Here is a 16,518-nt window from a genome sequence, read left to right on the forward strand (position 1 = left end):
GGAACATGATATGACAGGGTATTTGGCGGGATTTAACGCTTAGGGAAGAAATTCCACTGTGTCGTTTGATTAACCCCCTCTTCTCCCAGGGCAGTGTTTGTTATTTGATTCTTAGACCCTTTATTCTGCCTTTCCAAAAAGAAAAAAGAAAATCAATATAGTGAGAGACACACTCACACATACATGCACAGACTCCACTGACTCAGCAAATTAGGGTCAGTTGGTCAGAGAATTATTTCCCTCCACAGCATGAAAACAAGACTAATATAATATAATATAATATAATATAATATAATATAAAGCAAACATTCTATTGTGCGGAAAACAAAAGGCAGACAATACCACTCTATTGATTTCTCTATTCATTTTTTTTGTTTTGTTTTTTTGTTAATGAACTATACTTTATTGTTATATTATTTTAGTTTGGGCCATGGGTCCTTCTAACAAATTCTAACTGATTTATTGTGTGATTCACAATAAATTTATATTATAATTTAATTATTGTATTCGCCTTATTTTGTATTTGTCCTTCGGTTCTTTTGATCTGACGGCTTGCTGGAAGCCTGTCGTATCTTTTTTCTTTCATTTATTGCCACTGTACAGATGCAATACTGCCACATGAAACTTTCATTGTGCAACTGCTACCTTGAGGTAACAAGTCAGCTTTTCAGTTTTTGGACGCAGCCAGTCACTTTATTTCAAAGTCGTTTCATTTTAAATAGAGCTAACAAACATCATCTACTGGTGGGATGTGACAAGCTTATAAAATATGGTCACTTTTGTATACTCATTAAAGGATTAGCTCACTTTTCAAAAAACTGATAATTTAATGTCATCCAAGATGTCCATGTCTTTCTTTCTTCAGTCGAAAAGAAAAGAAGCTTTTTGATGAAAACATTCCAGCATTTTTCTCCATTTAATGCACTTCACTGGGAACCAAGCGGTTCAAGGTCCAAAAGACACTTTCAGTACAAACTGCAAACTGTTCAAAGGGCTTTAAACGATTCCAGACGATGAATAAGGGTCTTATCAAGTGAAACGATAGCTTGTTTAAAAAAAAATTACAAAGTTTAAGTTTTAAAAGCTCAAATGCTCGTCTTGCTCTGTTCTGTGACGAACCTTTGTGACTCTCCTGTTCTAACTCGTTCATCAAAATGAACGAATCTTTTTCCGAGTCAATTCGTTCAGTTTCGTTCGTTGAATGAACCAAATGACTCAAAAGAAAAATGCTGGAATGTTTTCGTCAAAAACCTTAATTTCTTTCCGACTGAAGAAAGAAAGACATGGACATCTTGGATGACATGGGGGTGAGTAAATTATCAGCAAAAGTTTTTGAACTATACTTTAAGGTTGAATAATACAATGATGATATACATTCATTCATATTAATCAACATCCACATAACATTATTTGAAAATAACTTCATTTTAGTGAATTCAAGCTACACATTTCTTGTATCAGCTCACTCATACCCTGAAAATCAAACCTAACACAGACACACTATAAATAAACTACTTGCCTGACATCATCATCATCTTGTTCGCACACAAAATGATGTTATGCTGAACCTGTCCCTTCTGGCTTTAATGACCTCACTGATTTGAGCTTAATGAGTCAACTAAAGTGACGGTATGTTTTAAATCTTATCATTGCGCATAAGTAGATGATGTCTGTTAGCTCTATATACATATCACACATGTGCCGGCTCTTTTCAACCTGTACCTGTCATGTTGTGTTCAGATGGAAAATAAAATCTCCAGTGCAAAGAAAGGCTCCAATTAAAACTGAACTGCCACTCATTGTAACCCAAGATACGTCCAACGGTTAACAACATAGCCTAAACGTCGATGAAATAAATAATTCATATCATGGAAGAACAAATATGATGACAGGTTCTTAAACGCCAAGCTTTCTGGATGCTCAATTAGCCTTTGGAGACCTTGACAGCTAAACTAATTAGGAATCTGCACAGCCAAACCAATCTGCTCGGTGGATTGAATCATCTGAATAACTGAAATGATTCTCATGAGTTTCTCATCTTCATTCAAAAGAGTCAATGCCTGATGACCAGGCCACAAGTTGATTTTCTTCGAACAACAGAAGCCTGAAAGCCAAGCATGAAACCCGTCTGTTAGAGTAGTGTCTATCTGTGAAAAGCACTTCACACGTTCTCCCCATTTTATCACCGAACACATGGTGCTTTTCAAGCACGCGGAAACAGCACAGAGACAACCGAGAAACGGCAGATGAGAAGAATTAATCGCGATCTGACCAAATCTTTTGGACCTGTAGAGCAAACAACACTGAAGCTCTGCGTTATCTCTGTCTCCGTGCATGCTTTCAAACAAACAGCAAGGAGATACCCGAGATGCTTTGATAAACAGGCTCTCAGAGCTTTAGAGGTCCTTCATCCCATTAGCAAGCTACAAGCAGCAGTGTGCATTTCATGTGAAACCGTGAAATGTGCAGAGGTCGGCATTGAGCATTCTGTAGATAACATTACACGCCTTTGATCCAGCTTTGTCCCTCATCTACAGCTCATTCAGTGGGCTTATTTACAGATGCGATCAGGCACACTGTGGAAAGATCTGCCAGGCAGCTCTCCAGATCAATACAGTATTTACTCCTAATGGAAAAAAAAAAAACTTTGTCACCTCCTTTTCAGCACTTTAAAATACTCACACCTGAAATGCCAATTAATGCCTTTGTAAACAACAATTGTCTTGAAAAATTGGCAAACTGATTGGCATCACTACAAGAGCAGCACCTTAACATGAAGGCAAGGTTAAACACGACAGCAACTCTACAGGTCTACAGTAACATCCAATGTCTACAAACAACACACCAACTTACTGGTCCACAGTGCTTATATTTATGCATAAAGAGCAAATTATTACAAAGTAATAGATGCAGGAATATCTTGAAATCATATTCAGTTCAACACTGCTGGAAGTGGACCAAACTGAGCCCGTGGGGATGTATCGGTAGACCTCGTGGTATTTGAAAGGATTTTGTTTTTTCTTTTAATGTCTGTTCAGCAGAAACTCTGGATTAGAAAGTAAGTATCCCAAATTCCCATTTAGTTATACCAACTTAATACAGTTCTCAAGGTGAACAGTAAAGACCTTTGGAAATGAATTACCTGGCATGTCAATGAAGAGCTTTGTTTCGGCGTTTAAGAGAAAACAAAACAAAACAAAAACAATTCTCCTACCCTACAACTTCCACTCACCCACCTCCCATTGAAAATTTGGGTCAGTACTATCTTCAAATGAGCTGTAATGACACAATCTATTGTTAAACTGAGCACCGTATATATGCCAAAGCTCTGTTTTCCTCTATTCAGCACATTGAGGCAGGTTTCTTAGAATTGCTAATGTGCTACATTCCTCCATTTTAACCAAAATAACTGGCATCTTTAACAGACAGAACCGAGCTAACCTGAAATAGTCCATTACCGGAAACAAACAGTGAGTGCAATGGAATGACATTGTACACTCACCAAATAATGTCCAGGGAACAAACGCTCCTCTCCCCGCTATAAATCCGAAATTCAGCTGAATAAGAATCCTGCGTTCATGCCCTGTAAAGGTTATTTAAGAAAATGAACTGTTCTCTGGATGTTGACTCAGTAAAGAGCAAGCATCGGCTGCTGAAAGGCAACGGAGGCAAAGCGCGCGGTGATGCTGCCTTTTCAGCTTTCATCCACACAGTCTACATACACGCGCAGGTCTCGCGCTGTTTTCATTCACAGAGCACCATCTTCTGGCAATATATATATCCTTTACACACCTGTTCTTATGATTTCAGATGATGGACCTACTATTTATGATTTATTTCTGACTGTAGAAGTTTGTTTTAGTCTATTAATTAATAATGTGTCTATTATTTATTATATTTGTACCCCTTTAGCCTATATATTAGGCTGTATTACATTTAATCTGTCTATTTTGTACGATTGCAATATGCTCATAACATATCTTTTAGCACAAAATTTAAACACATTTGCAGCCCAAGATTTATAAACAGTTATTGGCGACTTTTGGCTGTTTGGTCTCATTTATGCGCGCTCTGACAGACTGCGTTCTGACACCCACGCATGCGCAGCGATGTCTTTCCAGTTCAGGTGACATCATTCTTTTGGAGATGAGCGGCGTCTTTTGTGCACACATACTCTGTGAAAAGCGGTTAGAAGTCTTCTTTTCAGACAACACTACACTGCTAGTTTAATCGCTACCGCATGTTAGTAATATTCACGAGATTTTTCGTAACCAAGTTAAGGCATGTGCTCACTTTTAAAATATAATCCTACACAACAATATTAATTGGAGTGAAAAGTACGACTAGGCTAACTCTCTCTCATTGATTATTTGGATCGATCGATACACCATATGTCATGGAGGTTAGCACTGTGTATAATATAGCCTAGATTTGCGAATCTTCACAATGTCAGGCAAAAGCGCCATCTCTTGGTCGTTGTGGAGACACAGGGTGTTATGTGCTAGATTTATGTAGATAAATATGTAGATAAATAGCAGCACATTGTGCAACACTGATTACTGGTCAGTATTTTCCTCTCTAAATGAATCACTTTGGGTGGATTCGTCTCTGTTGAAATACGACAAAGGACCCGCCCTATTCTGCTGAATAAAACAGAAACAGACTTGTTTCTAAATGCTGTTCTCCATGAGGCAATTTACAAACCGATGCACAGAAAATAATGGACCCAAAAGCTTTGCTCATAAATTTCATATTAAGCGACTTACAATTGCTATGTCAGGGCCTGCACAACTCTCTGGAGCAACTTTAACTGTCTTGCTCAGGGAGGGGTCTCTCACAAGACATGCACTGTGCCATCACCACCCCCAAATAAAGAAAAATAGGCTCTTTTAGCCTGTTTATTTGTTTGAATTGGCGTAGACAAAACCAGTAAAATGATACGCAACCAAAACTTAATAAACCTGAATGACTGCCATACTCCACACTGTAAAAAATAATCCTTTAAAAAAAAACCCGGTAAACTACTGGCAGCTGTGGTTGCCAGCATCATACCGTAAAAATATGGTGTTTTACTGTCTTTGAAATTAACAGCTAAATACCGTATTGTCAGCTACATTATAAAATTTTAATTTAACAGATATATGCTCTAACACAAAAACAGTAACACACCAAATAGTTACGGTATGATGCTGGCAACCACAGCTGCCAGAAGTTTACCGTTTACTTTTTACAGTGTGTCTATCTATCTGTCTATCTATCTATCTATCTATCTATCTATCTATCTATCTATCTATCTATCTATCTATCTATCTATCTATCTATCTATCTATCTATCTATCTATCTATCTATCTATCTATCTATCTATGATACAAAGTCATCTTTTTGTTATAGCAGTCAGGTAGGTTGTAAATCATCCATTTGGCATAACACTTTGTTTCTTTCAACATATGTCACTTTTGTACAACTGAATGTCATAGACATCAGATCACTTGATAAATATTTGCTTATGAGGCAAAAGGCCAAAAAATTGAGGAAAAAATACATTAAAAAAACAGCTCCATTCTCCCACAGCCTTCAACCTTGTTCTGCTCACCACAAATATACCGCATGCCGTTCTCATGGCAGAGTTTACAGGAATTGTTTCTTTATCAGCCTCTTCTTTTTTACACTTGTCTGGGCAGGAGAGTTGCCGAATTGGCTGACAGAATTACAAGCATTTCTTTCACTTTTGTGTCTGTTTGCTGGGAATTTGAGCTGGTGGAATTGATACGCCTCAGAGAGTCATTGAAGGGTATTCATCATTCACCTGTATATGACACATGACATATGTATGCCTATTTTTGTAATAATAGGAAAAGCAACTTTGTTTCATTTCAACAGAAAATACTGTATGAGACTTTATAAACACAACTGGCACAACATGTACGCCTCAGAAATGTACAACTACACCTTTATGTGCAATGATTTGTAAACCACAAGATACAGTTAAAACAGCTGCCAGATGAAGTTATTAGATCATTTGTGTGAAACGATGGTTTGTGTGATCTGTGTAAATCACAGTTCATGAAGGGTGTGGAGACTTATACTTCTTGACTTTAACAGCTGAAGAAGAAAGTAAAATTTCAATGGATTAGAAGAGTACAGTTTAAATGTTTCAATTCACCACTATAAGACATGTCTTCCATTTCAGTGTTTATACAATTTGTTTTGGTGTAGGTGAATTTAAATTGATACAACAATAATCTAGATTTCAATCAGATTCCAAAAATTGTATACTTGTAATTGTATTTTATTTATACTCGTTATTTTAAAACACTAATAATCAGATCACAGTACATATTTTTTGATTACATGATTTCTTCATATTTACAAAATGACAATAAATGATACTTAATTCACTGATTCCCCTTATAATTATGTCACAGCTATGTTCATTTTAGTTTAATTTCCCCCTGTTTGCCTGTATTCTCATTAGTCTTCTACTCATTTCAGTCTTGTTTGTTACTATGGATACTCACAGAATATATTGGTCTGTGTTTCTGTAACTAAAAGTAATCAAAAAGTAGTCAGATTATATTACATGAAATGTGTAATATAATAGAGGAATGGATTACAATATAGACCATTTCACAAGATGTAAACAACACTGGTCCAGAAGCACTTTCTGTTTCAGTTTTTTAACACTACATAAAAGCTGGGATAAAATACAACCAACAGAACATTTAAAACTGAATCAAAAAGTTAAACAAACATCTTTAAGATTTTTTCTTTACATGTAAAATAAAGAAAACAGTTACAAACTGAAACAGGAAGTGTTTCTGGACCAGTGTGGTTTACATCTTGTGAAATGGTCTATATGCATACTAATTTCCTTACTTCCATTTTTGATATAAATGTTATACTTGACTAATAATATAATATAATATAATAAAATATAATATAATATAATATAATAGTAATGTAATATAATAGCAATTTAACTGGTAATATAATATAATATACATGCAGGGTAGCTACTAGCTATTTAATAGAAATAGATATGAAATATTTATTGGTTTGTGAACTACCTTTCTCCACAGTCTATTTATCTGCCTCAATGTTCAATGTTTATCTGCCTCAATCTGCCCAGTGTTTTTACACTTATTCTCACTTTTACAGCCAAAATCAGGTTTTAAAAAAGCATAAAAAATATGCGCTTGCGCAAATAGAGATATACGACGTGTTGCATAAATTGCAGCTTCCAAAAGTGTTGTGACATTTGCAACCTGCCTAAGCCAATCACAACACAGACCACAGGGATACTCCTGCGATGTTAAAAGCCTTTTAAAAAAAAACTGCAACCAAACAAGTGAAGGGGGTATGGTACCAATGAGAAATAAGACACTATAAGGAAACTGTTTTAGGAACGCTTCCCACGTCTCAAATAAATATTGACCCAAATATGTGTTAATGAGTAATGCAACATCTTGGCACTTATCAGCAAAACCAATAGTGATGTACTGGACAATAACTACAGTAAAGTAATATATAGTAAGTCCAAGTATGCGAGAGTTATGTGGATTAACACTTGAGGCTGTTGATACCAAACAGACAGACTTACCCCTTTAGATACTTGAGGAAGTGAAATTATATGTGGAATTTGTAAGCAGGAGAAAGTATAAATCTCAACAGCTTCTTTCCAACACCACCTTTCTCCTTGCCCACACACACACACACACACACACACACTGTGTGCCGATCCACGCAGGAGAGTCTGTCATCTTTAGAATATTGTCTTTGAACTTCCGTTTTTGCGGTCGCTCTGTATGGCATCGCTGTCGATGAGTAATTAGCTGGTGAAGTGGATTTACTAATTGTAGAGTTAACAAAAGTTATCATGAGCATTGTAATGTTTATCATAAGCATTGTAAAACAGATGTCTTAACAAATTGAGACCGGGAAAAATTTTTACGAGCTGTTTATGCAAGACCTATGCAAGGTCGCAGTGAAAATAGACCGGAAGTCGCAACGAAAAAGGGCGGGGCTATAAGGTCATAACAGTTTGCTGTTCCTTATACTTTATATTTGAGTTGACGCTCCTGTTGACACTTTGAAAGGAGTAAGATTAATTTATTGGCTGGGAGTCTTAAATTTGTGCATTTTAAGTATTTGGTGGTTTGGCTACCAAGTATGAACTGCTGAAAGAACCTTCTGTGCTTATGCAACTACAGAGTGTCCAATTTACATTTTGAAGTAGAAGGTTTCAGTGCTGTCAACGTTTTGGTACCTCAATAAATAAATAAATATAAAAAAATATATAACTATAAATAAATATAAAAAATTGCTGAAAAATATGACAAAATATACAGAGTGTGCTCATTCAGTTTCTTCTCTTCGTTTTCAGGGAATTGATCAGATTAAATTACCAAGAGGTGGCAATATAGATATAAGGCGTCCAAAGAATGAATCCAGTAAAGTTCCCTTTGGCATAGCACAGATAAAGTGCTATGCCAAAGGGAACTTTACTGGATTCATTCTTTGGACGCCTTACATCCTAAAGGTTTAAATGTGGACTTTGACATGAGTGTCATGCTATAGTCACAGCTGTACAGTTTTTATAAGTCTTGAATACTGCAGTTTATGAAGGTGTTACTGATGTTTTTGCAGTCTCCATGTACTTATATAGCCATATGTGTATTTGCGCCTATATTTTTGTATATGTATATTTATGTCTGTTTCTTTTAGTGTTTTTCACTATGTGGAGTTAGGGTTGATCACCTAAAAAAAACCTACAACTCCCACCTTTGGACTACAACTGGTCCTACCTGGCTTCTGCAGGTGTGTGTTATCACTGTTGATTGTCCTGATGTGTTTGAACACAGTTAAATGGAACGTGACATTTAGGTTTTGTATGCCCTGAGGATGTTTTTTTGACCGAAAGCTTGGCTATTAAATTTGCTTAAAGGATTCAAGTGTGTGGACAGTTTATTTAGTTGTTGTCTAGACTTGTATGTCTAGCACCTTGTTACCGTGAGTGTGGTGATTTTTTTCCTCCCAACTTTTGAGTTATTTAAGGTATTTTTCATCTGAGAAAAGTGCTATACCAATAATTATTATTATTTTTTTTTTTTATGAAGCACATACAAAAGATCTGAACTGGAAGCGATGCAATCTGTTTTGTAGAATGCAGAAGTAAGTTGTACACGGAGCGGAGCCTATTATTTATGACAGGGGTAATGGACAATTCCGTTTCCAACCTGTAGCTAGACCGCAGAGGAAAAGTTCTGTAATGCTGCTTTAATGTTACTATTGTTAGCCAAACAGCTAGCTAACAAATTCTTAATTGCAGTATCTGGTCTTATCTTTATTCAAATAAAACATTACGTATCACTCCCAAAACAATTGATCTGTTTAATTATTGATATTTAGCCTGCAGTTATTTTAATATTTACTTTTTACTTTCTGTACTTAAGTATGTTTTAAATCAGCTTTTGCACTTTTACTCAAGTAATGTTTGATTGGAGGACTTTCTACTTTTACTGGAGTATTATTATTATTTTTTTTATTTAGGCAGGCCTATATAAACTTTTACTCGAGTATAACTTTTGAGTACTTTTACCACCCCTGCATACACAGTTTTTACCACGTTCAGATTAATTTCCTATTTGATTTGTTTGTTGTGCTAGCAGCCTAAACAGAAGCAGCATTGTTTCTATGAAGGTGGATAAATAGTTGCTTTGTGAATCATATTCTTTTATAAAAGCCTACAATCCTGTATGATAAGTCATCAGGAACTCATGTGAAATCTGACAGCTTGTGATGGATGTTTTAATTATGCAGCATTTTTGTTTCCCACTTATGAGGCTCACATTTGCTTTCACATGAGACACTTCTCAGATGACTGTGTGTGATCTTGTTCTCTTCCTCAAATGCAGAAATGTTATTTATTTATTTGAAAATCTAGAAAATCTCATTTTAATGCCAGAAAGTCATGGAAGATCATTCATGTTTGTCTATCTGTTCTTAAAATAAGTTTACATAGAACTTAGTTAATCCTTATTTGTTTAAAATTAAATTGAATAAACTTTGGAATCCTCTTAAAAAAATGGAGGTTGTCATGGAAAGGCACCTGTGTAGCCTACATATTGGATGCCCTTGAGGTACGCTAAAACACACCAAAAAAATGTATTTCAAAGTTAACTATCCCTTTAACTACTTTGGCTAACCACATAAGAGCTGCATTTTATTTTTATTTTTTTTAAGATCTCAATATTAAAAATAAGAAGCTGTAATTTTTTTCCTACAAAGATCTCTAGTCATTTCAGTGAGATCAATTTGTGTAAAACCTTTCAGCATGTGTCAAGCAAACTTAGTCTTGGTAGATGCCATATTTAAATACAGGTGAATTGCTGTGTCAGACAGGCATACAGTCAGTTCAAAAGGTTGTACTATCTAAATGTGATGGATCTTTCTTCATCATCACCATCCATGTTTTCTTAAATTGATGTCTAATTAATGAAACCTCCCTTTTGTTCCATTTGTGGATAAACAGAAAGAGGTGCTGACACAACAAATACGAAAGTGGAAGCCTTGCAAAGTGAAAGACATTCTTGTCAACTTACAGAGACACTGAACAATACATTGCTTACCATTCACTCAACAAAGACTCTTCAGAGCTAGGGAAGACTTGAAAATCAATAAATAAATGAATAAATAAATGTGCTTTAGATGATTTAGAACAATACTTGTTTTAGAGAAGGCATTTTGTAGCACTTTTATGTTGTGCTGCAGTGTGATGTTGAGGCTTCTGTAGTCAGCTCTGCAACAAGATCATCCTTCTCCTTTCCTAATTCAGCACATATTTAATGTTAGAACAAGACAGAGAATAAATGTTTTTTCTCATCAGATTCTCATATTCTGAAATTGATCACAAAACTTTCATTATTAAGAATCTATAGGCTTGTAAATAAATAGAAAACATGCATTATTCATAAACTGTTACTTTTGTTTCCATTCTTCAAGCTCTTCTTCAAATCATGTTTGTGTTTCTAGCGGGATCGTCTCTCCCCTAACTGCCCACACACACACACACACATGACATAACCAGCCCGATCTCATGAAAGTTCGTATATCTATGGCACGAATGTCATTTCTCGTGGCATTTATACGCCAAAAACAGTTTTTGCGTGTATTTGGCACGCGATTTTCGCGTACATATGATACGCGCTTTTTTGCGTATAATACGCACGAACTCCCCACCCCCCTCCCCCCTAAACCTAACCCAGGGTTTTTTAGTGCGTACCATATACACGAAAAAAACAGTTTTGGCGTATAAATGCCACGAGAAATGACACTCGTGGTATAGATACGCATCTTCCTACTTTTAGATCCTACTATCGGTCAACATGTCCTTTCCAATTGAGGGTGAAATGTATTAAACATAAAGCACTCTATAACTTTAAACAATGGAGGTAGCTGACTTGTGATTATTTTAGATTGGAAACTTCAAGAGTCAAGAATGCATACAAATTATATGTCATGACATTCTCCAAAATTCACTGGTCAAACCCCTCATAACTCAATTTGAGCTTAATAGTGACACATGCTATCAGACCATAGATTATTTTCTGTTTTGTAACTTTGAACTTGAAACTGTGCTGCAGTTTGTTTGTTTTTTTGTGATAATTTAACATGTAGCCTAATTTTACTCAATACAATTTGCCCACCCTGTTTTATGAAGGACCTCCCGTTTGAACATTTCTGGCATCGTCACTGGTGCCACCCCAGACTGGGTTGTTGTTGGCCCTTTGGCCATAAAACTGTCCTGGCTCCGCCACTTTTTACATTTTACTTAATTTCAAAATATCTAACCTCAAAAGATTGCTCTCTGGAAATGTATTTTAAAATGCGTAATTACTACCCGCAGATCCTAGTAAGGCTAATATTGGTGATGTGTGTCCTAGGCTAGTTGACTGACAATAAATGGTTTGTTTTTGCGATAGGAGTGAATGGAATTTCTTGCACTGCATGTGGAGCGCAACATTATTGATGATATGCTAAACTTTTTGTTGGTCGCGCACTTGACGTCTTCCGACGATATAATCCGATCAAACCAGAATTACTCTAGCTGTCACCAGCCGTCATGTGGAAACCGGGAAGTCTCCTCCTTTCGGTAGGCTAACTCGTCCTCTCCGCTCGGTCCGAACTCACACGGAGAACGCATGGCTTGAAGAGGTATAGTCCAGTCATACAAAGAGAAAACGAAAGCGATGAGATCCACCACGGAAGTTTAACTCCCATGGACTATGAGCGTTTTAATAACTGATAGAAGAGGAAAGCATTCGAGTCATTTAAACAAATGACCATCAGTTTGATTCACGTGGAAAATCAATAGGAAATGGGAAAACATGGATATCCATCTATCCATTTTGATACGAGTTTGCAGTGACGGCTTCGGTCTGAATGTGAACATGGCTCAAAAATGACAAATGGTAAGTGCATGCAAAGCAAAAGTTGACCAAAGTGTCCAAGTCCCGTCTCAGTGGAGCATGAGGAAACGAGCAGAATATTAATGCATTAGGCTACTCTTACCTTCACGCGCACTTAAGTGTCTACGAATGGCGTTTGAGCCGGACAGGGAAAGCTTGTATTTATAGCTATCGTTACTTTGGGGATTCCCGGTGATTATAACCAACAATCAAAACGAAACTCGCAAGTGATTTACAAGAAAGCATGTTACGAAAGTGAATGTTCACTGAGGGCTTATTCATCCCGAAAGTGAGTCAAAATATCAATCAGAAGTAATGACTGATTCGAGTGGCGCATACGCATAATTTAATGTGGGCTAGAAAACTTTGTTTTGTAAATCCTATACAACGGTTCATACGACTGAATGAAACTGTCTAACACACTGTTATATATTTTGTAGGGTCACCCATGTGCATTTTTGTATTCGCAGCATCGTCTTGGTACTTCTGTTCTGATGCTTATTGTTCTACCTCTTGCGTTTTCCTGCAAAAGTGGCCACACAAATAATCATATCACCGAGGATTACCGCCATATAATTGTGAAACAGTTGAAGCACGTTGTAAGTATGACTTATGAACTACTATCAGATGTATAGCCTATAGGTATACCATTAGATCAGGGCATGTTATTGGCCTCTTTACAATTATGTTTGCATACATATAGCCTACCGTTAAAAAAAAAACAAAAAAAAACAAAAAAAACTGGCTGCTGTGGTTGATGTAAATTAATTGTAAAAAGGTGGTTTCAGGCATATTTGCTTTATATTTTACAGTTCATAATCATACATTTCATTAATGGAGATTCATTGAACTTCAAATACTTCAACTTATCACGGATATGTAATAATATCGGTGATAAAATAGGGTACATAATAAATTAAAGTTAAAAATAGGCTTTTCCTCAAATCATAAACATACCGACAAAACATCATGATAACACTAAAATAATGCTTTAAACATTAGCTCAAAATGAACATCTAACACAATGTAACTGATTACATATTTACATAATCATTTTAATGTGAACATTCATGTGTTTTTACTATTATTTCTTTGTTGATTTTTTCAGGAGGCCAGTATTGAACAACTAAATTCAAACTGCAAAATAAGAAATGTCTGGAATGGGAAGGACCCAAGAAATGTAAGTCAGTCTGTTTCCTCATGAAGTCTGGTTTCTCTCTTAAACGCATGTGGCAGCCTCTTCTACGTGGCAGTCACGTTCTTCACTAAATTGTGACACTGATGGACTTATTTGATTTGGCAAATGTTTCGACCTGGCTTTCCCACTCATTCCGGAACTTCTCAATGTAAAGTTCAGGCATGTGGGTTCTCATTGGACACAGATGGAACTTGTTAGTTAAACAACCATATTTAAAGTAGTTTCTCCTCCATACTGCATGCATGATCAATCATCTCTTGTCATTATTCTGAGTTCACTCATCTGCTGTTTGTCCTTAATTGGTCACAGGGACAAATCATCCACAGAAGAATCTGCAGGGTTAACGGACAACTGAGGAGATTTGATTTTGAATCAGATCATGTAAATGGACAGCTGAAACTTGATTTAGATAAACTTGTGGACGAAATAAATGGGTCCTTGAGATGTTGGTGTCATCGAAAGGTAGCTGAAACAACCTTTTTCCTACATTTATTTTTCTTATGTATCATTTTAATTATTGAAACCTCCCTTTTGTTCCATTTGTGGATAAACAGAAAGAGGCACAGACACTACAAATGCGAAAGTGGAAGCCTTGCAAAGTGAAAGACATTCTTGCCAACTTACAGAGACACTTTGAACAATACAATGCTTACCATTCACTCAACAAAGACTCTTCAGAGCAAGGGAAGACTTCAGAGCAAACCGGTATATAATACTTGGCCTCCATTCATCTCGTAGCTCTATTGCAACAATTTCATTTACACAATATGAAGAACTGGATGCACCATGTGCCATTCACACTATTCAGTATTTGACTGAAGAAGAAAAAAAAGCCATCCAACACCATTTTTATGGGAAAAGAATATGCTAAGCATAAACATGAACATACTACTGAGCGTGAAAATGTTTTAAAACTTAGACATTGCTTTTTTTTGACCAGGTTTGTTTTATTTGCCACAGATTTCTGAATGTGTATATACGGAGGATGCTGTGAATTAAACTCGCAGAGTTTAATTGCACATTTCTGTAACTACGCAAAAATGAATTATATAGGCCTCAAGTTACAGACTTTATGGACTTCTTGGGAAAGTGACCCTATTCAGCCCACCCAAATCCAAACTCCAAACACAGCATTCCAAAAAAGTCAAATATCAAATATAAACACTTGAGCCCCTTTCACACAGCGAGTTGATCCCAGGAAATTGCCGGCAAATTGCCAGAACGCCTTCTGTGTGAACGCAAACACGACCTGGGATTGCTTCTGGGATTGATCCCAGGTTGGGGACCTAGTAACATTGCCGTAATCAGTCCCGGAACGCGCGCTGTGTGAACAAAAGCCAGGACCAATGCCGTAAAGGGTGTGTCTTTAGTGATGGCGCTCGTGCCATCGCGCGACTCTGTTGCTCTTAGAAGAAAGTTTGTGTTCGTCATCAACAAAGAAAGGACGAACAAATACCTGCAAACTAGGGCTGCACGTTTTCAAGTTTTTCATTAACCGTTAACCGAGGCCCTTTCGGTTAATACTCGGTTAACCTATAGTGTGCGCGCCGCAACCTCGATACAGAGTTATTTTTTAACATCTTTAATAACTGGTTGGACCCCATTTGAAACGAAATTAATTTTTAGAAAAAAAAAGCAGTGGTAAGTTCAGAGCAGTAAAGCCGCGTTTCCATCACCCTTCAAACTGAAATTGCCAACTGAAAATACGCACATGGCAATTCCATTTCGCAAAAACTCCATGTCCGCAAATAATAATAATAATTATCATTATTGTAACATTTTATAGGCTGCATATGTAGAAGACGCTTTTATCCAAAAAAGGAGCAAAGCACAAATAAACACAATATTTTGACGCATATCCAGTGTGCATGTGGAGGCTGCGAGACGCCCATGAACACTTGCAGTTTCATTGCAGTTCTTTCAGTGGAAACAACTTAAAATACTCTTTCATTTCTGGTCATACAGAAAATAATATACATTATTCGCAAATACATTTATTTGCGTAAACTCACAATAACAAGAAAACGTTGTGCTTTAACAAACAGGCGCGCTTCATGATTTCCGTGAACTGGAGCGCGAGAACTGAAACAGCCACATTCGAATTTGTTCGTTTTAAATTGGACATTTAAAGGTTTAAATGTCCAATTTAAAACGAACAAATTCGAATCAAAAGCCAATATCTTCTGACCATGTAATTATATAGCTTAGCTAATTATGTATTTAAAGGGCACCTTTCACCTCTCTAAAGGTGCATCCGGGGATGGAGATTTGTTTTTAGGAGAAACTGATTTAGAAAACAATAGTTTATTAATAAACAATTAATGCCTCGTTATTTTATATTATTTTAATATCAGACACATTTATTATATCTTATAAATCATCTATAAATCCCCTTTCTGTAGGCTGTGGTTACGGCTCTTCTCATTCAGCACTGCGGGGGAAATATAATTTCCAGGTTCTAATTTGGCCTCAGAAAACCAGTAAAATCTTTTTTTTTTTTCTCCATATTCATTTGTCAAATATTTTAAAGGTTTAAAGGGGCAAAAAAATCAAACAAATATCTGAAAATTCGTCGATATATAGCCTAGCCTATATTTTTGCGCATGCAGCATTTGATAGTCCTACAGTTCAAAAGAACATTTTGGTGTTAACTCTGCGTTTTACAAAATACAACAACCGTTTATTTTTCGTTTTGCAATTAGGCCTATACGGATTAAATAAGGGGAAACAAATGAACACAACAGTACACTGACCGTTTGGACATATACGAGGCAGAGTTCTTTTTTAAAATTCATAAAAGATACAAGGAATAGCCTACTAGACAAAACCTCAAAGAAATGCCACAATCAAGA

At 36.3% G+C, this 16,518-nt stretch overlaps 1 protein-coding gene across 3 annotated transcripts in view; it reads right to left on the reverse strand.

Annotated features, from left to right (window-relative positions):
- ctnnd2a (catenin delta 2a) overlaps nucleotides 1-12,590 on the reverse strand; it is a 276,192-nt gene extending 263,602 nt beyond the window's left edge. Inside the window, exon 1 of one of the 3 annotated variants that reach the window (XM_089125770.1) lies at nucleotides 12,572-12,590. The gene's annotated coding sequence lies outside the window, so the exon portion shown is untranslated. Of the gene's footprint in view, nucleotides 1-3,502; nucleotides 3,710-7,601; nucleotides 7,812-12,571 lie in introns of those variants that run through there. The other 2 variants (XM_089125769.1, XM_089125768.1) reach the window with 2 other exon arrangements.
- Between the last annotated feature and the right edge of the window lie 3,928 nt (nucleotides 12,591-16,518).

The sequence above is a fragment of the Pimephales promelas genome, chromosome 22, assembly GCF_988280905.1.
Source record: "Pimephales promelas chromosome 22, fPimPro1.hap1.1, whole genome shotgun sequence".
Classification (NCBI taxonomy): domain Eukaryota; kingdom Metazoa; phylum Chordata; class Actinopteri; order Cypriniformes; family Leuciscidae; genus Pimephales; species Pimephales promelas.